The sequence below is a fragment of the Phocoena sinus genome, chromosome 10, assembly GCF_008692025.1.
Source record: "Phocoena sinus isolate mPhoSin1 chromosome 10, mPhoSin1.pri, whole genome shotgun sequence".
Taxonomy (NCBI): Eukaryota; Metazoa; Chordata; class Mammalia; order Artiodactyla; family Phocoenidae; genus Phocoena; species Phocoena sinus.
In genome coordinates, this window is record NC_045772.1 from 43,053,536 (window position 1) to 43,076,450 (window position 22,915).

A 22,915-nucleotide genomic window follows, 5' to 3' on the forward strand; every position below is an offset into this window, starting at 1 on the left:
TTTTTTTTTTTTTTTTTTGCGGTACGCGGGCCTCTCACTCTGTGGCCTCTCCCGTTGCGGAGCACAGGCTCCAGATGCGCAGGTTCAGCGGCCATGGCTCACGGGCCCAGCCGTTCCACAGCATGTGGGATCTTCCCGGACTGGGGCACGAACCTGTGTCCCCTGCATCAGCAGGCGGACTCTCAACCACTGCGCCACCAGGGAAGCCCCTAGCCCTAGATTTTATATATTATCCTGGTGATTATTAGTAGCACTTACCATTCTCAAACTTTTCCAATTTGTATGACAAACTCTTTGGTTGTTTAAATGCAATCTTAATAATAGTTATAAAAAAATACATTTAAGCTTTTTCTAATTTAACAAGTAATACCAGCTATTCAATTTTTAAAAGTTAATTATGTGGGTTTCCCTGGTGGCGCAGTGGTTGAGAGTCCGCCTGCCGATGCAGGGGACATGGGTTCGTGCCCCGGTCTGGGAAGATCCCACATGCCGCGGAGCGGCTGGGCCCGTGAGCCATGGCCGCTGAGCCTGCGCGTCCGGAGCCTGTGCTCCGCAACAGGAGAGGCCACAACAGTGAGAGGCCCACGTACCTCAAAAAAAAAAAAAAAAAAAAAAAAAAAAATTAATTATGTAACTGAACACATTATTAAGGGGCCAGAAATGTTCAATGATATCTATCATGTTTAGTTGGGAACCAATTGTTCATTAAAATGAAGATATAAATTTAACTCTACGCGGCAACATCAACAAAACTGCTTATTTTATAAGATTGAACTTCTTGTATTTTGCTCTTAAAATTGTGAAGTGTTTTATTTACAAAATTATATTTTGCTCCTAATAGATGAATTGAGAGAAAGGATCTGTGTTGCTATTTGCCAGCCTTTGTTCTCAAATGAGACATTTTGTTATGGATAATCTTTAACTGCAATAAAAAAAAAAAAACAGCTCCGTATTATTGGTAAACTGTTTTCTTTTTTAACAGTTTTGTGTGTGTGTGTGTGTGTGTGTGTGTGTGTGTAACTAGAGACACCTTGATGTGCTGTATAAATATTTTGGTCAGTTAACAACCTGTGGATTTGGTAAAGAGAATCTTAAGGAAACGTATAGAATATCATTATTTCATTTTATTTTTTTAACATCTTTCTTGGAGTATAATGGCTTTACAATGTTGTACTAGTTTCTGCTGTATAACAAAGTGAATCAGCTATACGTATACTTATATCCCCGTATCTCTTCCCTCTTGCGTCTCCCTCCCACCCTCCCTATCCCACCCCTCTAGGTGGTCACAGAGCGCCGAGCTGATCTCCCTGTGCTATGCGGCTGCTTCCCACTAGCTAGCTATTTTACGTTTGGTAGTGTATATATGTCCATGCCACTCTCTCACTTCATCCCAGCTTACCCTTCCCACTCCCCGTGTCCTCAAGTCCATTCTGTAGTAGGTCTGTGTCTTTATTCCCGTCTTGCCCCTAGGTTCTTCAGAACCACTTTTTTTTTTTCTTGTGGAACTAGAGACACCTTGATGTGCTGTATAAATATTTTAGTCAGTTAACAACCCGTGGATTTGGTAAAGAAAATCTGAAGGAAACATATGGAATATCTCTTTTTTTTTTTTTTTTTTTTTTTGCAGTATGCGGGCCTCTCACTGTTGTGGCCTTTCCTGTTGCAGAGCACAGGCTCCGGACGCGCAGGCTCAGTGGCCATGGCTCACGGGCCGAGCCGCTCCGTGGCATGTGGGTTCTTCCCGGACCGGGGCACGAACCTGTATCCCCTGCATTGGCAGGCAGACTCTCAACCACTGTGCCACCAGGGAAGCCCTGGAATATCTTTTTAATATTCCTTGTGAATTTGTATTTCAACATCGGTCTTCTTTAGCTGTCTGTCTTTAACTGATGATACAACATAGATACAAATTAAACAATGAATATGAACAAAAACTATTGAGAACTGCATAATGGTCAAAACTGCCTGTGGATGGTATTCTGAGGGTGATACACTGGGTGAGGTCTGGCTTGTGAACCATTACACGTGCTCACTTAACATTCTCAACAAGGCATCCAGCTTGTTCGTGCCGCTGGTGGAGCAGGGGCCCTCTGCAGGCCCTCGTGGCAGGGCAACCACAGTCACGGCTCACATGCCGGTTGCTCTGGAATCTACAGCTGGTCTTTGCTGCTGCACTACCTCTGTGAGAGCATCACTCTGTGGGCATAGCTTTCTTCCACCGTGATTACTACTGCCATTGCCATTGGTCTTGGGAAAAGCTTGACTACTCTATTGGACCAGCGCACTCCAAGTGTGAGTGCTATTCTTTGTCTTAATTTCCCTTAGTAAAACGTAGGCCAGGAAGTACATTTCATCATTTTAAGATTTTTGAGCATTTTTTTAAAAATTAACTTATTTTATTTATTTATCTTTGGTTGCATTGGGTCTTTGTTGCTGTGCACGGGCTTTCTCTAGTTGCAGCGAGCAGGGGCTACTCTTTGTTGCAGTGCGTGGGCTTCTCGTTGCGGTGGCCTCTCTTGTTGTGGAGCACGGGCTCTAGGCGTGCGGGCTCAGTAGTTGTGGCACACAGGCTCAGTAGTTGTGGCTCATGGCCTTAGTTGCTCCATGGCATGTGGGATCTTCCCGGACCAGGACTCGAATCCGTGTCCCCTGCCTTGGCAGGTGGATTCTTAGCCACTGAGCCACCAGGGAAGCCCGGATTTTGAGCATTTTAAGGATTTAGTTTGAGGATAAAGAAAGGGAAGTACAGCCTATATAGAACATTTTGAAGTTACTGCCTCTCTTGTTCTTGGAGTTTCTTATGTGAGCAGGTTCTTGTTTCATTCCTGGTAGCCAGGAACAGCTCAGCCCCTACCCAGTCACTAGAATTGTTGTTAATGTATTTAGGCTTCGGTGTTTGCTAAGGTGAGTCCCAAATCTAAAAAATGGAAAGGTTTCCTGTGTTCTTGGGGACTGTGATATTATGTCCCAAGCCCTCCTTTCTTGTTTTAGGATTGACTTCTTTGTGGAATGATTGACAGTGGGCACATCAATTGTCTTTTTCCCCCAGGGAAACGTCACTGTCACCCATTGCAGTGTATTAAGACCCTGAGACTGTGTTCAGCACATGCATTTCCCAATGTCAGAGTAATGTCATAAATAACACCATTTGGGGATGCTAAAAGTTCAGTCCAGGTGGGACTTGTTCAGACTTAGTTTTTTTTCAGTTTCTCTTCATCAAAGAGTCAAGGTGTATTGGGATCTAGTTTTAACCACAAAACCTTTAACAATACCCAGAACATGAGTTAATCAGCCCCAAACACTGCAGTTTTTTTCCATTGTTATATTGCTAAAAATCATTCTGATTATCAAAAGTAAAAAGCTATTTTCATATCCTTTATGGTAGAATGTGAATTTGGTTAAAATCAGGCAAATTTCCATTCATAATCTTCAAAGTAGGATGACTTTTACTGTGGAATGTGTGGTCTGATGGATTTTTAGGAAACAACGCTCCAGTGGAGAGCACAGGATCTTAGAGCTCATCCACTTCATTTTCCTTCTGACACTTAACTTCCTTCTAGAATATTCCTGCCAACATGAGCTCTGAGACCAGCTGTGCTGCTCAAGGCTGTTGCTATGTGGATACAGAGCAAGAGACTCTCCAGGGGGCACAGAGGGTACCTGTGAGTCCAAGAGAAGAGAATAAACTTGCAGACCTAAGTTCAAGGAGCAATTTTAAATATATTGCACCAAAAAGCTCGTGATCAGTAACTCCTTTGTTAATGAAGAGAATGCACGTCTCTGTCAAGCTTCCTTTTCAGAAAGCAGAGGTCAAAATAATGAGTCCAGTGGAAAAGGGCCCTATGTCAAGAAATGGGCAGAAAACAGGGCTGAAAGTGAAGAAAACTCCCCCAGCACATCATCTTCAGGCTAATGGCATTCAAGGGAGTGGGCTTCTGCCCCTTAAACACCTCTGCATTTGCTTGATTATGTCTTAAATTTTTCAACAGGGAGTAAATCCTCCACAACAGGAGATAAATAATGTAAAATCAAAGTGTGGAATTGAAGCTACTGAGTTCTGAGCTACTAGTCAAACTGTTTGTACAGCTATTTTTAGGGCATGGTTATCTCTCACCTGGGTTACAGTAACAACCTCCTAACTGTCCCCTAACTGGCCTGAGTGATTTTTTTCTGAAACTCATATCTATTCACGTCTTCCCTAATTAAACCCTTTCATTGTCCTCCAGTTGCCTTTAAGCCTTTGACACTCAGAGAGCCTCCCAATCTAATCCCATCTGTTGTTACTATTTCCCCTGCTCCTCTTTCACCATCTTCTTTCAGTTCTTTTAACAGGAAACCCTTTGTTCCCACCCCTTTATACCTCTTGCCCCTTCAAACAAGCTTTCCCCTCATTCCCCACCCTGCTTGATTTTAGGTTTCAGCTTAGAGTAATTTTCTCCAGGGGCTTTTTTGCTGACCTCCCCAATAGGGGTTAGAGACAGCCTAGGCCTGCTGGGTTCTCATCACAGCCCTTAGTGCCCTGTATTGTACAAGCTGTTTTGTTGTCTATGTCTTCCACTGGGTTGGAGTTTCTGGGCATGTCTTGTTGTCCATGGTATCCCCCACCCCTCCCATAGTACTAGCTTGGAATAGATGCTCAATAAACAGCTGTGAATGGATGATCAGATGGACAGATGAATGAATGAATGAAACCTTTCCTTTTCTAATAAGAGAAAATGATGAAGAGAATAGTTGGAAAAAAGTGTGCTGGCTGAAGATGAAGGGAGCAATCTTTTCCTTACTTGAATCACTGTACTTTCCTTAAAATAGTCAGGACAGGGCTTCCCTGGTGGCGCAGTGGTTGAGAGTCCACCTGCCGATGCAGGGGACATGGGTTCGTGCCCCGGTCCGGGAAGATCCCACATGCCGCGGAGCGGCTGGGCCCGTGAGCCATGGCCGCTGAGCCTGCGCGTCCGGAGCCTGTGCTCCGCAACAGGAGAGGCCACAACAGTGAGAGGCCCACGTACCGCAAAAAAAAAAAAAAAAAAAAAAAAAAAAAACAGTCAGGACAAAAAAAATTAAGTTGTTGGTTGGTTGGTTTTAAATCTTGCTACCTGTGAAATCTTGCTGCTGTGCGCCTCTGTCTTGTTTTCTATCATGGCCTTCTTTACAAGGAATTTGTTATAAAAGAACATTATTCCAAGGTATCACTGTACAGAATTCAGTGTCACAAATATTTGTACTTGGTAATGTTCAGTGGGCACAGTCATTTAATCTCCAGTGTAGCACTCACATGAATGTTATAAGTATTTCTGTCTACCTGGGACATCTGAACTGGTAGGAAGAATATAGGACCGGAAAGCTGGAGGCTTGGGGTTCGTTCTTATTTGAATCATCACCTATGTGTCTAATATTAGGACACTAAACTTTCTATAACTAATTGCATTTAAGTAAATGCATCATCTTTGAAATGCACTGGTGCTTTTTCTGACATCTTACCTTGTGTGAAGATATAATGAAATAGCATATATGACAGTACTGTAAGCTACTCTACAAAATATGCATGCTGGGCTTCCCTGGTGGCGCAGTGGTTGAGAATCTGCCTGCCAATGCAGGGGACACGGGTTCAAGCCCTGGTCTGGGAAGATCCCACATGCCGCGGAGCAACTGGGCCCGTGACCCACAACTACTGCGCCTGCGCGTCTGGAGCCTGTGCTCCGCAACAAGAGAGGCCGCGACAGTGAGAGGCTCGTGCACTGCGATGAAGAGTGGCCCCCGCTTGCCACAACTAGAGAAAGCCCTTGCACAGAAACGAAGACCCAACACAACCAAAAATAAATATACATACATAAATAAATTTATATTAAAAAATATATGCATGCTAAGAAATATGATAGGAAGGGTAATAGCCAAGGAGTTTGGAGACCTGTAGCTAGCCTTATTTGTACTATTCATTATCCACTGTTTCTCTACTGCTCTCTTATCAAACAAAATAAAGCATAAAATAGGAAAGTTAGGCAGAGTGTTCTTTTGAGATTCCTTTTAGCACTTATGTTCAATCTAAGAAACTTGAGTATCTTTTACTCATTAAATTTCTTGAAGATTCCCATTGCTCTTTAATCCTTTCTTCAGTTTCATGGGTTGCTGTAGTTCAGTGGCTGTCACAGGCAGTGTTGTCTTTTCTTTTTGTTCCATTGCAGTTATTTTCTGAATGTTCCAGATGTGCACCTTCTACTTTGATATATCTACACATTTCCTTAGAATGGAATGTTTAAAATCTACCCAGGAACCAGTATTTGCTAAAAGCTCTTTGCGTTTCCCTCCACAGCTATCCAAGATGACTTCAGTAATTGTATTCTGTAGAGCCCGGCAGGGATTATGTTACCCGAAATATTTTTCTTGCTTCTTGGCTTTTAAATTGATGTTCAGAACACCTATTCCCCAGTGTTCAGCCTGAAGGAAAGACAGTTCTCTGTTTCCCTGCTAAACCAAAAAGGCCAATTCCAATTAAACAGTCTAGGAGATTCTAGTTGAATGGTGAATATTAGCATCTTTCAAAGCTAGACCACCTGCCTTTAGGTGGTTTGTGGCTTTCTATTCTTGTGCAATACAAGGGACAGATGCCTCACAAGTCAAAAAAGAATGTGGAAAATAGAGATGAAGCATGATTGATTTTCAGGGGAAAAATCACTTCATTCTAGTACCTGCTTAGTTTTGCTGTTACAAATGAGTAGCAGCTTATTCTCAATTGTACTCTCCATTATTAATTTAAGTGGGCTCTTCGTGCGTGTGTGCAATTTTCATTCAGACCCCTTAATCACTATGTGGAATATTTGTACTTGGTTTCTTACAAATTGATAAGCATAGCTACAGGGAAATCTGTGTGGAAATTCTATTTTCCAACCGTTTGGTGGTTTCTTCTTAATTAGGTCTTGGGGTATCTCGGGCTTCACTAATTTGTGTTTAATTGGATGGGAAAAATTCTGGCAGCAGCAGGAACCTTCCTCTGCCCCATAAATTAGAGAATGCCATCATTCAGGCACTCAGGTAAATCTTTTTGAAAAACCTGCAATAACCTGTAAATCTTTTTTAAAAACCTGAAAAATTCTGGTGGCAGCAGGAACCTTCCCCTGCCCCATAAATTAGAGAACGCCATCATTCAGGCACTCAGGTAAATCTTTTTTAAAAACCTGCAATAAGACTTTTACAGAGATGGTTATGAGAACCATACAGTATTATCCAAACATAGGAACAAAAGTTGTTCTTAATGGGATATTAGTTGCTATCTGTGGATTTGTTCTTACTTGCTGCTTTGCAGCTGCTATTGTAGGCAAGAACAAGGGAAGAAATGATGCTCTGAGCTGATGAAAACAGATGCTAGAAGCAATTATTACCAAGTTGTGGTTAGAGAAACAATCTGAGAAACAATTTTACAAAGTTCCCAGAAGGGTTTGTGGAAGCTACACACAACCAGGCACAATGTAACACACTAGAGGAGGATTCAGTGATAAAAGTGACACTCTTCAGACAGACTTTAGTATTGAGCTGCAGGGTTGAAAGGCTCTGAACCTTTGAGATGAACAATTTCCTATAAAGAGGTAGTACACCCTCAGGGTTAAGAAGCTGAACTCCAGAATCAGACAGACCTAGCTGATATCAGACCCTAGGCAAGTTACTTGACTCTTTGGGGCCGCAATTTTCTTGTTGGTATAAAGGGGGTAATGATAAGCTCTTTCTGTTGTTTTGGGAATGGAATTAGATAGTGCTTTCCAGGCACATAAGTATTTAATAGTATGTATCAATAAATGGTGTCTATTATTGCTGTTGTTACTAACAGGTTGTACCTTGGTGTGGACTTCATTGATCCAGAGTATTTGGTCACAGACTGAGCATATCCAAATACTGTGTAGTACATTATAGCCTAGGACTGACTCAGAAATTCCATTTTGCAAAGAATTTTAAAGACTGTAGGTTTCACATTCCAAATGGCTGCAACAATATTTCCCCAGCCCATTTGTTTGATAATATGACCTTGCCACTCCTCCCAAGAGATGGGGTCTATGTTTTCTTCCCTTGCTTTTGAATGGACTTGTGAGTGTTTTAACCAATAGAGTATGGAGGGAGGGACACCACGTGTCTTCAGAAACTAGATCAGAAGCAGCAATACAGCTTTCATGTGGTTGGCTGGTCACGCTGGGAGCCTGACTCCCCTGAGGCTGCCATGCTGTGAAGAAGCCAAATCACGTGGAGAAGACATAGATAGGTACTCTGGTTGGCAGGCTTAATCTCTGAGTCATTCTCACCCAGTCACCAGACGTGTAATTGAGGCTTCAAATGATTCCAGCCCCCAGTCATTGAATTATCCCCAGCCTTAGGGTCTTCCCAGCTGAGACCTCAGACATCATGGAACACAGAGAAGCCAGCCCCACTGTGCTCTTTCCAAATTCCTGACCAATAGAAATTTTGAGTGTAATAAAATGGTTGTTTAAGCCACTGAGTTTTGGGGTAATTTGTTACATAGCAAAGATAACTGTGATAGAAATGTATCCTAGTTTGGCCAGTTCTGCCGTCTGTGGATTTTTCCAACTTTTCTCAATCAATTAGTCATCATTTACCATGTCCCTTTTTATACAAGACACTGTGCTGGAACAGGAATAAGCCAACACATTCAAATAGAAAGTAAACACAGAATAAAGAGTGTTATAGGAATCATATAATTAGAGCTGCATAGCATAGAGTAATTCAGACATGGCCATAGTATAAATTCAAAAGAATAAGACTTTACCTTGGACTGAGGCAATCTTGGAAGGCTTCATGTAAAGAAAAGGCTTATATAGGGCCTTGAACTATAGGTGGGAATTGAATAAATAGAAAAGGGAGAAGAGAGAATTTCTGACAAAAATGTGAAGAAAAATTAAGATTTTGGAAGAAATGAGATGTGTGCACTGTATCTTAAAATTAATCTGCCAGAGCAGTATTTATTGTATTTACAAAATAATATTTACAAGGAGGAGTGCTTTTAGTTATGTTCCTAATTCTAAGAGAATTACTTAGCATTTTATATAGACTGAATTAACTAGAAATATATTGATATTAGTGATATCTTAGTTGGGCTAATTTCCGCAAGATTGATAAGCAAACTCTACCTCCTATAAAAATATAATTTACGAGTTACTAGAACACACTGAATTTTCTACAAACTGCAACAAATGTGTTATAACTGATGTAAAATCTCAAAGTTACATATCAATAGTCCTTAGAACTGTTAAATCAAATCATGTAATCTAACAGAACAGTGCTTTGCTCTTTTGGGGACACGTATTTAAATAGAACCTAAAATTTTGATGACAAGACATAGAATAGATATGGATATAACTTAAATTTTATGGTAACTAATATATAAGTATTCCCTAAACATCCTCATTTTTTTAAACAAAAAGGAATGGCTAACCCAGGCCTTTGCATTCTCAAGGCCCCTGTGACAACTTCTCATTAAGTTGTTTTGAGAGGTATGGACTCTACGTGAACTGTAATTTCAAATTTTGGAATTAAAAAGTTCCCAGAATCTGCTTCAACGTAATTAGTGGCTGGAGTGCATCACTTTGTAAATAGCAGATTCTCCTGCTGAACAGCTGAGCTTCCTGCTTTTGCTGATATTGGGGCCACCTGATCTCTCCTTAAATTCTTCTGTGTGACCTTAGTTCTACCCTGTGGAATAGAGCAGAGTGACATGAGGCCTCCTCCTACATGACAAGCATTCAATTGCTTGAGGGCGGCACCCATACAAGCTCGGCATCTTCTCTTTTCTTGCCTAATAACCCCATGTTCTCTCATATGACCAACTTTCCAGACCCTTCTTCATCCTGTTGTCCTCAGAATCGTTTTCACAATGTCTTTCTTAAAATGTTGCCCAGAATGATTATAATGTTCTAGCTGTTGGGAGAAATGCCTTGATTTTCAGACAGTAAATGTTTACATTGATCTGAGTCTAACCACTGGGAAGTGAGGGTTTATTTTTTCAATGCTGAGGAAAGTATTTTATGACAATCAATTTGGTGGTGTAAAAACATTCTTCAGCTTGAACATCCCCAAAGTTATAGAAACTTTTTAATCCAAAGGAACTTTTGAAGCTTCAGCATTATCTCAGACTTTAGGTAGATTTCATTGGGAGATTTTCTGGCTCAAATGAGTCACCTAGCTCTTCCTTGATCTAGAGCTTTCTCCTTCAGGTAACCTAGAGTCTCCATTATGGCCCATGATACATAGTATACCTGGCTCTGCCAATGACAGACAGGTCAAGATATGCCTGCAGTATTAATTTTGACCATTCCAATGTTGTGCCACTAGCCACATATGTCCATTTAAAATTGAAGTTATGTAATTAAAAACAAGGGCTTCCCTGGTGGCGCAGTGGTTGAGAGTCCACCTGCCGATGCAGGGGACGCAGGTTCGTGCGCCGGTCCAGGAGGATCCCACATGCCGCGGAGCAGCTGGGCCCATGAGCCATGACCGCTGAGCCTGCGCGTCCGGAGCCCCGCAACAGGAGAGGCCACAACAGTGAGGGGCCCGCGTACCGCAAAAAAATAAAAAACAAACAAACAAAAAAAACCCAAATTAAATTAAAAATTCTGTTCCTCAATTGCACTTAAGTCACACTTAAGTGCTTGACAGTCACGTGTGGCTGGTGACTACTGTATGGGACAGCACAGCTACAGAGCGTTTCTTTCATTGCAGAAAATTCTTTTGGACAGTGCTGCCTTTTAACTTCACTCATGCCACTTAGATAAAAACATGGAATATGTGAGAATTTTTTAATATATAAATGGAAAATAATATGATAAAATGGATCTGGGCATAGACATTTCTGACATTAACTATTTTGTTATATAATATCTAGTCCAGTGTTTTACCAGAGATGCCTAGTAATTAAGAATTTGGGCTTTGGAGACAAGCCGTCTGAGTTCAGGTCCCGCCTTCACCATTTTCTAGCTGTGTGATCTTGGGCAAGTTATTTAACTAAGGCCCTAGTTTCCTTAACTGTAAAACAGACTGAATGAGTTTCTTTCTTTTTTTTAATTTATTTATTTATTTTATATTTATTTTTGGCTGTGTTGGGTCTGCGTTTCTGTGCGAGGGCTTTCCCCAGCTGCAGCGAGCGGGGGCCACTCTTCATCGCGGTGCGCGGGCCTCTCACTGTCGCGGCCTCTCCCGTTGCAGAGCACAGGCTCCAGACGCGCAGGCTCAGTAGTTGTGGCTTACGGGCCTAGACGCTCCGCGGCATGTGGGATCTTCCTGGACCGGGGCACAAACCCGTGTCCCCTGCATCGGCAGGCGGATTCTTAACCACTGCGCCACCAGGGAAGCCCTGAATGAGTTTCTTAATGTGATTGCTAAGATCAAAGGAGATAAGGCTTGTAAAAATACTTGTATATTTTTATAGCACAATGTCTAACACTTATAAGCTATCAACATAAACATAAGGCATCATTGTTATTATTATTTATAGAAATGTAATTTTTAGCCCAAAGTACTCATCACAGAATGTGTGCATAAACAAGATGTAGCACTTTATTAAATGAATTGGATTTGATAGGAAGCAAGCGGAAAGCAAATGCATTCTTTCCCATTCCTGTCCCTTTAATCCCATTCTGCTGAATTGTTCTTCCCTTCCCTTGGGTGAAATTGAGGCTGATTCCATAGCTTTTCATGTGATGTAAGTATCATTCCCAGGGAATTAAACAGTCTCCTTCAGTTCAATACATAAGCTTTAATTTCTCATCTCATTCAGCTCATCTCAGTTCCGGCTAAAACTCTGAAATGGAAAGGTGGGTTTGGGTGCTCTCTTTCCCCCTTCTTCCCCGTTCTGGCACTCCTTCCTCATTTACTAGGCTGCTTCGGGATTCTCTGGAGTTGGGAAGGGATGGGTGGGAAAAATATGCGCACTGGAAAGGTCTTCCCGAGCTCTCTCGGCTCTCCACTATCTCTGCTGTGGCAGACATGCCAATACCGGCTCATGGTGAGGTTTTATGAGTAACTAGGAGTGCCCCACAGCTGTGGCTTGTCCATCTGCAGGTCCCTGACACAGTGGTGTCTCCAACAGTCAGTCATTTACAGTTTCCTCCCCAACCTCTGACTTCCAGAGGCTCCTCGGATTCTCCCTGGGGGTGTCACGGCACCCTTGCAGGCAAGCTTTATATTCAGGGTTCATATAAAGAGGATTAAAGCTCAGCTCTCTTCGACAGAATCCATATTTGGTCTTCAGAATACATACACTTTTGTCCCACCATTGAGGAGAGAACAGTTAACTCCATTATAGTCTTCTTTCCTCACGCTGCCCTCAGGGGAATCAAGAGTTCATGTTTAAATTTTTTCCAGTGTGAGTCAGATACAACAGCCCATGTCACCTAACTTTCAGGAGACACCGGGATAGCTCTCCTGGTGTGACTCTGAAGCCTCCTCATTTAGTCTGGTTGGTGGGGAGTAGAAGCACTTCCTTCCTCTACACCTTTGTGTGTTGGGCCAAAGGGATGCATAACCTGCTGACAAGCCCTTTTGAGGAAATCTTCACCACCCACATTCTTTAAGTAGAGGTGGTGAGCCAGACTCCACCACCACGTGTGTCGGGAGCTCACACACCAAGTTTTACAGTGTCTTAGCCTTGAGTTAATAGGAAAATTGATTGAACATTCTGTTCTAATTGTGCTCATGGAGGCTGTAAGATCGATACTTAGGCAAAGTAGAAAGCAGTCGGTTTTCAGGGATTCAGAAGTCGTCACTTAGTGCTCAGGATATAGCTGCTGATTAGTACTTCAGTGTATTTAGACAAGGAACCAGGGCAAAAACGATTTCAAGAGGGTCATACACATTGCATGGTGATCAATGGAAGGCTACAGGGTTTCTTGGTAAAGACCTTTTCTTCTTTATAACTTTTTTCTTTTTCTTTTTTTTTGTGGTACGCGGGCCTCTCACTGTTGTGGCCTCTCCTGTTGCAGAGCACAGGCTCCAGACGCGCAGGCTCAGCGGCCATGGCTCACGGGCCCAGCCGCTCCGTGGCATGTGGGATCTTCCCGGACCGGGGACGAACCCGTGTCCCCTGCATCAGCAGGCAGACTCTCAACCACTGCACCACCAGGGAAGCCCTATAACTTTTTTTCTTTACTGTGGCAATCTGTCTTTTAAAGAAGCTGCCCCTGAACTCTGGCTTTTCATTGTTAGATTGGTCTGGGCATTCATCTCTTTCACTGATCACACTGGATGGTAAAAGAAATGTTGATCTAGTGACAAAGAAAAATGACCTGTTCTATTCCTTGGCCATAACGTAGCTTCTGAATGTAGTAGTTCTGTTAGACTTGACTCCTTCTCTGTCTATGACAGGGATACCATGCTCCACTGTCCTTTATTAACCATTTTCTTATTTCCCAGAGATACAGCCTGGGAGTTAGGTGACCCTCCCAATTAATGATCATCCTGGTCACATAAAAAGAACATAAAAATGGTGACATAGTATATCATATAATGTATAAGATAATATTTATAATATATAAATAATATTTAAAGTGCAAAGTGACAGTGTTAGTAGTGACAGTCATATTAAGCCAGAGATATTTTAATATATATAGAATGAGTAAACAATAATAGTAAATCTCCACTGATTTGGATAAAATGAATATAGTAACCAAATTAATAAAACCAGTGATACCTTCTACTTACAGTATAGTTATGTTACTTTTATGTAAATTATTCTATGGTATTTAGAAACAGTTTGCTCTTTTAAATAGGTAACCATTTGCTTTGCGACATTCCACTATTTTGTTTAAAATGCCAGCATTTTTTCATAAGAAAAAAGATACATTTCAACTAATTTTCAAATTGTTTTGTTAAATCTGTGAAGATTTTCTGTACTTGATACTCATCATGGGGTTAAAAAATGCATTTAGGGACTTCCCTGGTGGCGCAGTGGTTCAGAATCTGCCTGCCTATGCAGGGGACATGAGTTCAAGCCCTGGCCCGGGAAGATCCCACATGCCGTGGAGCAACTAAGCCCATGCGCCACAGCTACTGAGTCTGCGCTCTAGAGCCCGCGAGCCACAACTACTGAGCCCTGTGCCACAACTACTGAAGCCCGCGCGCCTAGAGCCCATGCTCCGCAATGAGAGAAGCCACTGCAATGAGAAGCCCGCGCACCACAATGAAGAGTAGCCCCCACTCGCTGCAACTAGAGAAAGCCCACGGGCAGCAAAGGAGACCCAACACAGCCAAAAATAAATAAATAAATAAACGCATTTAAAATCATCTCATTAACTCTTAAGAAAATGAAATTGGATTTTTATTTATCCATTCTTTTTGGGTGTGTGGGGCGGTTCAGCTAAGCTCCATGGTTGTGCACAATTACGGAGACTCTCATCAGGGCTCAGTAATGTACTCCCCAAGCTTCCACTCCCTATGGCTGAACTTCAGCAGGGGGCACTTATGCCCCATGAGATCCTGTGCCAGAGCCCTAGAATTTCATCATTGCAAAGACTTTCAAATCTGGAACTAAATCCACATGAAACCAGGCTACTGGAACAATAACTGGTTTTGTGTGTCTTCTCTGTAGGGATTCCTGCTGACTTTGTAGGTCGTCACCTTCGGGGGCTTTCCTTCCTGACCAAACATATCATTTGTACAGAGTAATGTCAAGGCTTAGAAGCCATGGATATTTGGAAGCAACTAACTGATACTAGACTCTTGACTAACAGTACATAATGGATCATTATGCAATCTTCAACCCAACCTAGGGTATGAAAGATAATTTGAGCTTTTAAAATAAAAATTAGCTATACAGGTTTTCTAGAGAGAAAACTTAAGACTTAATGGCAGAGATGAATATCAGAGATGAATCCAACCGTCTGGTGAGTGTGCCGATCTCCGTTGTGTTTCTTTGGCATTTTTCTCACGTGTTTCTTCTGACGCGCAAACCAAGCAGTAAAAGCATAATATTGATCTCAATCTTTTATACCCTTAGGAGAGGACCCTTCCATTCTTTTATTGTTTTTGCAAGCCTGTGATTACAAGGCTTTGACATTTGGGTAAAAGTAAATGCTACAGAAGAAATTGTATGTTAATGATTTTCCAAGATCTAAATATTTAATATTCTGGCTATGTTTTCCATGCTTGAATGAGATTGTGTGAGAATATTATATTACTTTTTTAAAAATCTTCATATAATGGTGTAAAATTCTTTTCTTCTTTTTCTAGGCTGTTAGTTAATTTCTCATATATTTAACAGAGCCACATTTTAAAAATGGGACTTTTTTTTTCTAAATTTATTTACTTATTTATTTTTGGCTGCGTTGGGTCTTCATTGCTGCGAGTGGACTTTCTCTAGTTGCGGTGAGCGGGGAGCTAATCTTTGTTGTGGTGCCCGGGCTTTGTTGTGGCTTCTCATTGAGATGGCTTCTCTTGTTGCAGAGGATGGGCTCTAGGCACGTGGGCTTCAGTAGTTGTGGCTCGCGGGCTCTAGAGCCCAAGCTCAGTAGTTGTGGCGCACAGGCTTAGTTGCTCCGTGGCATGTGGGATCCTCCCAGACGAGGGATTGAAAGAATGGGACTTTTCAATGCCTATCTTCTATTGCTAAGAGAGGCAGAATTGCATAGTATTTAAGAATGTAAACTCCAGAGTTCTCCACTTGCCTTTAGATCTTGGCTTTCCGACTTAGTAATGATGTGATCTCATCAGTAAAATGAGGAAAATGATAGTATTCACTTTCCAGAATTCATTCATTCTACAAATACTTGCTGAACGTCATCTATGTGCCAGAAAGTTTGCTAACCACCCAGAATACAAAAGTTAGCAACACCACAGGGTTATTGCCTTTCTGGAATTTACAATTTCGTATAGAAACGTTGTCTTCTGATGATCAGTCCACTTGGTTTTATTCTAAATTTAGTAATGAGTTTAGATTTGCTTAATTGTTTAGACTCTGGTTATTGATAACAGATTAAACTGTTTAGAGTGAATGGATATGAATACACTAACTCATTTAGCAATAGGTTGGGTGGAATAATATATAAAAACTTAAACTTTCAGCTGTAAAATAAGTCACAGGGATGTAATGTACACATAAGAAATATAGTCAATAATATTGTAGCGTTGTATGGTGACGGATGGTAACTGGACTTATTGTGGTGATTATTTCATAATGTATAAAAATATTGAATCACTGTGTTGTACACCTGAAACTAGTATAACATTGTATGTTAAGTATAACTTTATAAAAAAGATTACTGGGGCTTCCCTGGTGGCACAGTGGTTAAGAATCCACCTGCCAATGCAGGGGACACAGGTTCGAACCCTGGTCCAGGAAGATCCCACATGCCACGGAGCAGCTGAGACCCGTGTGCCACAACTACTGAGCCCATGCACCACAACTACTGAAGCCTGTGCACCTAGAGTCCGAGCTTCGCAACAAGAGAAGCCACCACAATGAGAAGCCCGCACACCACAATGAAGAGTAGCCCCCACTCGCTGCAACTAGAGAAAGCCCGCTCGCAGCAACAAAGACCCAACACAGCCAAAAATAGATAAATAAATAAATTTTAAAAAAGATTACTTACACCTACATCTGACACCTACTAGTTGACATCTAGTAGGATGTCAACTAAAGAGTAAATATGGGTGTATAATCTAAAACAAAACAAAAAAACCCCAGTATACTCCTGAGCCTTATTACACGTTTTGGTTTGAGCATTACCAGGTTGCAAACTGTTTTTTGGTGTGTGCACGATAAACGTTTACTAATCACTAAAACAAAACTGAAACCAAACCAATACCACCCCCCACCAGAAAAAAAAACAAGGAAAAAAAGGATAGAAAGTGAGTGTTACGGGTAGAAGAGTAAATAAGATATTAGGAGGAACTCATATGGATATTATGAGTGAATTTTCAATTTATTATACAGAGAAGTTATGAGGGAAGCATTCGAGAGATATGAGGTCTACATTGTCATGGCAAAAATGAAAACAAATATTCTTTTGATCTTCGCAGGCTGAAATTAAAAGAGAATTGCAGTAGTCAAGATCACAGAGTGTCTAGAAGAATATTTTTTATTTTAAGCAGTACATTTGGAAACAAAAAATAGAAATATGTGTAAAGAAGGAGAAGATAATAAAAAAAGTAGGCTTTTCATGAAATCAACTGCTCGATAAGTTGGAAAAAATTAAAGAATATTAGTGATTTCTTAAAAATTCATATAATTCTGAGTTATATTACATTTCACATTCAAAAACTTCTTTCTGGGGCTTCCCTGGTGGCGCAGTGGTTGAGAGTCCGCCTGCCGATGCAGGGGACGCGGGTTCGCGCCCCGGTCCGGGAGGATCCCATGTGCCGCGGAGCGGCTGGGCCCGTGGGCCATGGCCGCTGGGCCTGCGCGTCCGGAGCCTGTGCTCCGCAGTGGGAGAGGCCACAATAGTGAGAGGCCCGCGTATTGCAAAAAAAAAAAAAAAAAAAAAAAAACTTCTTTCTGCTTCTTTCCCAAGCCAGGTCTCCACCAAATAACTTAAATGATATAAAGCTATTCCCTGAACCATTCAGACATTGTATCATAATTATTAAGCATGTGCAAAATTTAAAATATAGGAGTATAAATCATAATTTTAAAAATCAAATTACACTCCTTAAAGTAACTTATTATTAAAAATAATTCCAATATATTTTAAAGTAATTTTAAGAGAATCAAGGAACTTACTATTTAAACATAAAACGAACCCTACTAGAGATTCAAAATAATTTTAAGTGAATAAATTTGTTTTATATACTCAATATTTAGAGGAGTAAACCACTAGTATTCTTTTGAACAGTAATTGGAGAATTGTAAACGTACTTGACTGCAAATACTGTGTTTGAAGAGCTTTTCTTTTCTAGAAGCGCTCTGCTTCTGTTGCTTCTATGGAACTATTTTGCTGGGGAAAGAGCCCTGCAATTCCAAGCTCCCTCCCCTCCCCTTCTTTTCCCTTCCCCTCCCCCTCCTCCCTTACACAAACAGGCAGCCCTGGCTAATTACACTGCCTCTCAAGAAGGAAAAGGCTACAGCCTCCCAGATATCAATTACAAACCCTGGTTAGGACCGTGGCCTCTGCTGAACCCCATTAATTCTCCAGACTGCTTAAACATCATCAATCCAAAAAAAAATCAAATTGTGACACTGAACAGTAAACTGTTCTTAGCTGGGAAAGTATAGGGATGGTAATATGGTCGTTGGACAGTTGCTGCTGTAGGATTATGTGTGCTACGATGCATAATTGAGAGACAGGGTCCGAATCACTATTTGTTGGTACTTTGAAAGCCTGGGGAATACTTGGTTATGTGTTGTTTGGGACATTTAAATATATATTGGCGTATGAATACAGAGGATTGCAAGAAACTTTTACTGTTGGGGGGCAAGGTGGTAAGTGTGTGCTATTTTCTAAAATAATATATGAAAGATTATAAAATGAGCCACATCCTGCCGTGTAAGAGGAAAGCTTTTGAAACACCTTGGGGACCTCTACAAAGAATTTTGCAGCTAGCAGAGATGATGTAGAGAGAGCCTCCAGTGAGGATTTAGGATGGGTTTTCTGGGATGGATTTTCGAAGTGATTACATGCTGGTGAATGTACAAGTAAAATTTGGCTGTTCAAGCACCATTTCAGCTACCTTCAATTAAATTACGAGCAAAAGCTGTGTATAAAGTAGACATAAATACATATTTTGCAACCATGTGGCCTGCCTCCAAACCCTGATGAATAAATGAGAATACTTAAAATAAGTGACATTGGAGGGAAAAAATAGTTGGAAGAGTTTTTTCTGTACTATAAACAAATAAAGACATTGACCAAAAACATTCATATATAGTAAAAATGCATACAACACTTTATAGATGATGATAATTTCTCAATTTCAATGATACTCAGGTCTTCAAATTGTATCATAAAATGCAGTGAGCCATTCATTTCAGAGAGACTCAATGGATAAAGAATCTTCAGTGAGATGGGACATGATAAAATACAAGGAAGTTTTTACTTTTGGCCCAATATTTAAAAGTATTAGCTGTGGAACGAGGAAGGTTTCATAAAGGATATTGGAACTGTATTGTTCTTGGCAATGGAGTTTGAACAAATGTTCCAAAAAAGGTACCAATTTTTAGCCCTTCACTCAGTGTTCAAGGAACTTCACAATATGGTCCTAGCCTGCTTCTCCAGTGCTGTTTACATGCATGTCCCTGTAGCCTAAATGTGTCCTATTCTGTGACCAAGAGGAATTGTTTATTGTCTGTTGTACATACCCCATAATCCTCACCTTGATGTATTTGCTTATATGCAGTCCATTGCCTTTCCCTGCATGCCCAACCTGCTATTTAAGATCCAGCTCAAATGTTCCTCCACCAGGAGTCCTTGATGGATCTCTCCAGCTATTCCTGGTGACTTAGCACTTTCCACATTGTTTTACAGTTATTTGTGAGCACACCTTACCTACCTGCACTAGACTTCTTGAGGGTAGGATCTCTCTCTGATTCATCTTTCTGGGCTTTATAGGAACTGTAACAGTAATTGCATAAAAAAGACTCCTCATAAATATGTATCCAGTGAATGCTTAAATTAAAAGATCTGTTACAAATAAGATTTGGGGGAAAATGCAGATGTTTTATTTGTCCTTCATGGAACTAGTTATTTGTTGCTGTATAACAAATTACCCCAAAATTTAGCAGCTTAAGGCAACACACATTTATTATTTCTCAGTTTCTGTGGATAAGGAACTCTGGCATGGCATAGCAGGGCTCTCTGAGTGAGGGAATTAAAGTGTCACTGAGGACTGAGACCTCATCTGAAGGCTTGACTGGGGAATGCTGTTGGATGAGACCCTCAGGTCCTTGCTGTCTGTTGGCTGGATGCTCCTGCAGTTTCCTGCCACATTGGCTCCTCCAGCATGAAAGCATTTTTTATGGAAGCATATAAGCTGAGAAGTCAAGAGAGAGAATCTACTAGTAAGGCAGAAGTCACAATCTCATGTAACCTAATTACAAAACTGACACCCACTCGCTTTTGCCATATTCTATTGGCTAGAAGTGAGTCATTGGTCCCATTCACATTCAAGTGGAGAGGATTACACAATGGCATAAATACCAGGAGGTAGGGGTTCCAGGGGTCATCTTAGAAGCTGCCTACCACATTTACTGAAATGTGTACTATGCACTTTAAGAGTTCTTTGCCCTTCCTTATACTATAACTTGCCTTACAGTAAGTAAACTCAGACTTCTGAGTTTACAAAGCTTGTCAATTCTTTGAGGTCCAGATCAAATACTACCTTCTTACTAATGTCTTCTTGGATTCCTCCTTTCGTTATAAACCCATAATAGTTTGTGTCCTTTCTCATGGCTCACATTTAATTCTGAATTCACCAGGTTAAGTATGGTCAGTCCACCTTTGCCTGCCATGATTATTTTCCTATCGACAAGGGGAAAAGCATAAAACATCAAGATCAGAAGACTTATTTTCTAAAGGCTATGTCTCTTGCAGGAAAATAGTACTATACCTGAGTGAAAAGATAATAGATAATGGGAGATAAGTTTTGGAGGACCTATTAGAGCTGAGTGAATATTGTCATGTGTCTTACAAAATTTAGGATTAAAAGTAATAACCCAGAAGAGACATCTAACACAGTGCTTGGCATAGAAAGGGAGTTCAATCAATGGTTGGTGCCTTCCTTTTTTCTTTTCCCCCTTCCCAATATTCCCCCTCCCAACACATACACTATTTGAAAATGCTGCTTGAATTATAATATCAGGATGTGTTAAGTCATTTATTGAATCATTCAAGAAGTTTTCAAACAATTATTGAGCATCTCCTAGTACCAGGCAGTACTCTAGACATTAGGGATACATAAGTGAGCAAATGGAAAAAAAAATCTTTTCTTGCAGTGGAGCTCGCGTTTTAGTAAAGGGAGCCAGGCATTAACCAATTGTGGCAGATGGTGACAAGTCCTATAAAGAAAAATAAAGTGAGGAAGGAGATAGAATGATGAGGTGGATACTATTTTATACAGGATGATGCAGTGATTTTTAAGTATAAACCCTAAGGAAGTGAGGGGATTAAACCATGTGAATATTTGGTGGAAGACAGTTCCAGGAGGAGGGAAGAGCAATTACAAAAACCTTACAGTAGGAGCATGATTGCTGCTGGTGGAACAGGAAGGAAGCCAGCAGAGCTAGAATAGAATAAACCAGGGGAAACGATAAGAGATAAGGTTAGATAGGTAGCTTGGGGGTAAAGAGTTAGGTAATGTAGCAGGTCACATATGATCCTGTACCTCATAGCAAGACTAGGGCTTTTAGCCTCAGTAAGATAGGGAATCATTGGAGGGTTCTCAGTGGAATATTATGGTCTGACGAATATTTCTAAAGGATCTCTCTAGCTGTCATATAATGAGTACAATTTAGGAGGCGGGGATGGAAAGAGAGAGACCAGTAAGCAAGTAGGCTATTGCAACACCCCAGCGAAAGGTGATGAAAGTTTGAAGTAGAACCAACAGGATTTTCTGATTGATTTGATATGAGCTATAAGAGAACAGGAGTAGTAAAAGATGACCCTGAGATTTTTGGCCTAGATGACTAGAAGAATGGTGTCACCACTGTCTGAGACGGAGAAGACTTTGGGAGGATCTGGTTCAGCAGCAGGAAGAATCAGTAGTTTAATGTTGGACATGCTAAGGTTGAGGTGTCTACTGAACATTTAAAATGAGATTTCAAATGGGAGTTTAGCTTTACGGAGTTCAGGAGAGAAGTTGTGTTCTAAAGATGTAGATTTGGGAGTCATCAGCATGTAGATGGTATTTAAGAGGTCAAGCAGGGACTAGATGTAGACAGAGAGGAGAAGAGGTCGTAGGGCTCAGTCCTGGAGCTATCCAGTGCCAAGAAGGCCTCGTGTATCCAGAATGGTGTGTCCTGTTTCATCGATTCCTTGGCAGAGCTTCAAGCTTTTGGTTCTCCAGAGGAAAAGGGATCACTGCCCACTCAGTCTGCGGACGGGAGGTCCTTTCTCATGGGAGAGTGGAATCAGAGTATGGTGAGAAAGAGCCGGAGGTAAAACCCTCAGCCGAGGGAACCAGTAAAGGGGAATTATGCTGGGTCACTGTAAGATTTGTGTAAAGATCAGCTTCAGGGGCTGAAGTGAAAACAAATACCCATCAGCCTCTTAGGGAGAAAGGGCCATCTTCCCAACTGAACCCCTACACCTACATTTTATTCTGGCAGTATTCCAGAGAACTAAAAGTTGTAGACAATAAAAAGGTTAAAAATTAGTAATAAAACAGAAAAAAAAATAAGATTGGGCAGTTCAGTAAAGACTAAATGATATTGGAAACTAGGTTAAATAATTGACCCCTTTTCTGCAGACCACCTTCCCCCACCCCCGCCCACCAAAGAACATAAGATAAAAGAAAGGGGAAGGCAGGGAGCAAACCATGAGGTAAGAACAATTAAGATAAAATAAAATTTAAAACTAAGAGTCAGAGAGAATAAAAGAATAGCCCAAACAAGCTAAAGTGATAAAAAAAGAAAGTAAACAATGATTTCAAAGCCCAAGAGGTTAGCCAAGTTCAGCTAACCAGCTGAATTCACTAAGCAGTAACACAAGTTCCAAAGATCAACCCGATTTCCTTAAGCTACAGCCGAAAAGCCTGTAACACATTTCTTCTTTAATGGCCTGGCCTCCACAGGCAGCTGCCCGCTGGGCAGAAGAGGGGCCCTGACTTTTTTCCTCATACCTCTTCTCTCTAATTCCTGGCAATTTTTTTCTTTGATTCTGTAGCTCCTTGTCTCCCTGCTCTTCCACAGGAATGTGTATCGGGTAGCCATCTCTCTCTATTGTGACTCTACCCTCTGGCTCTAACTGGTGGAGTAGAGGTAAGCACCTGACCCAAGTTG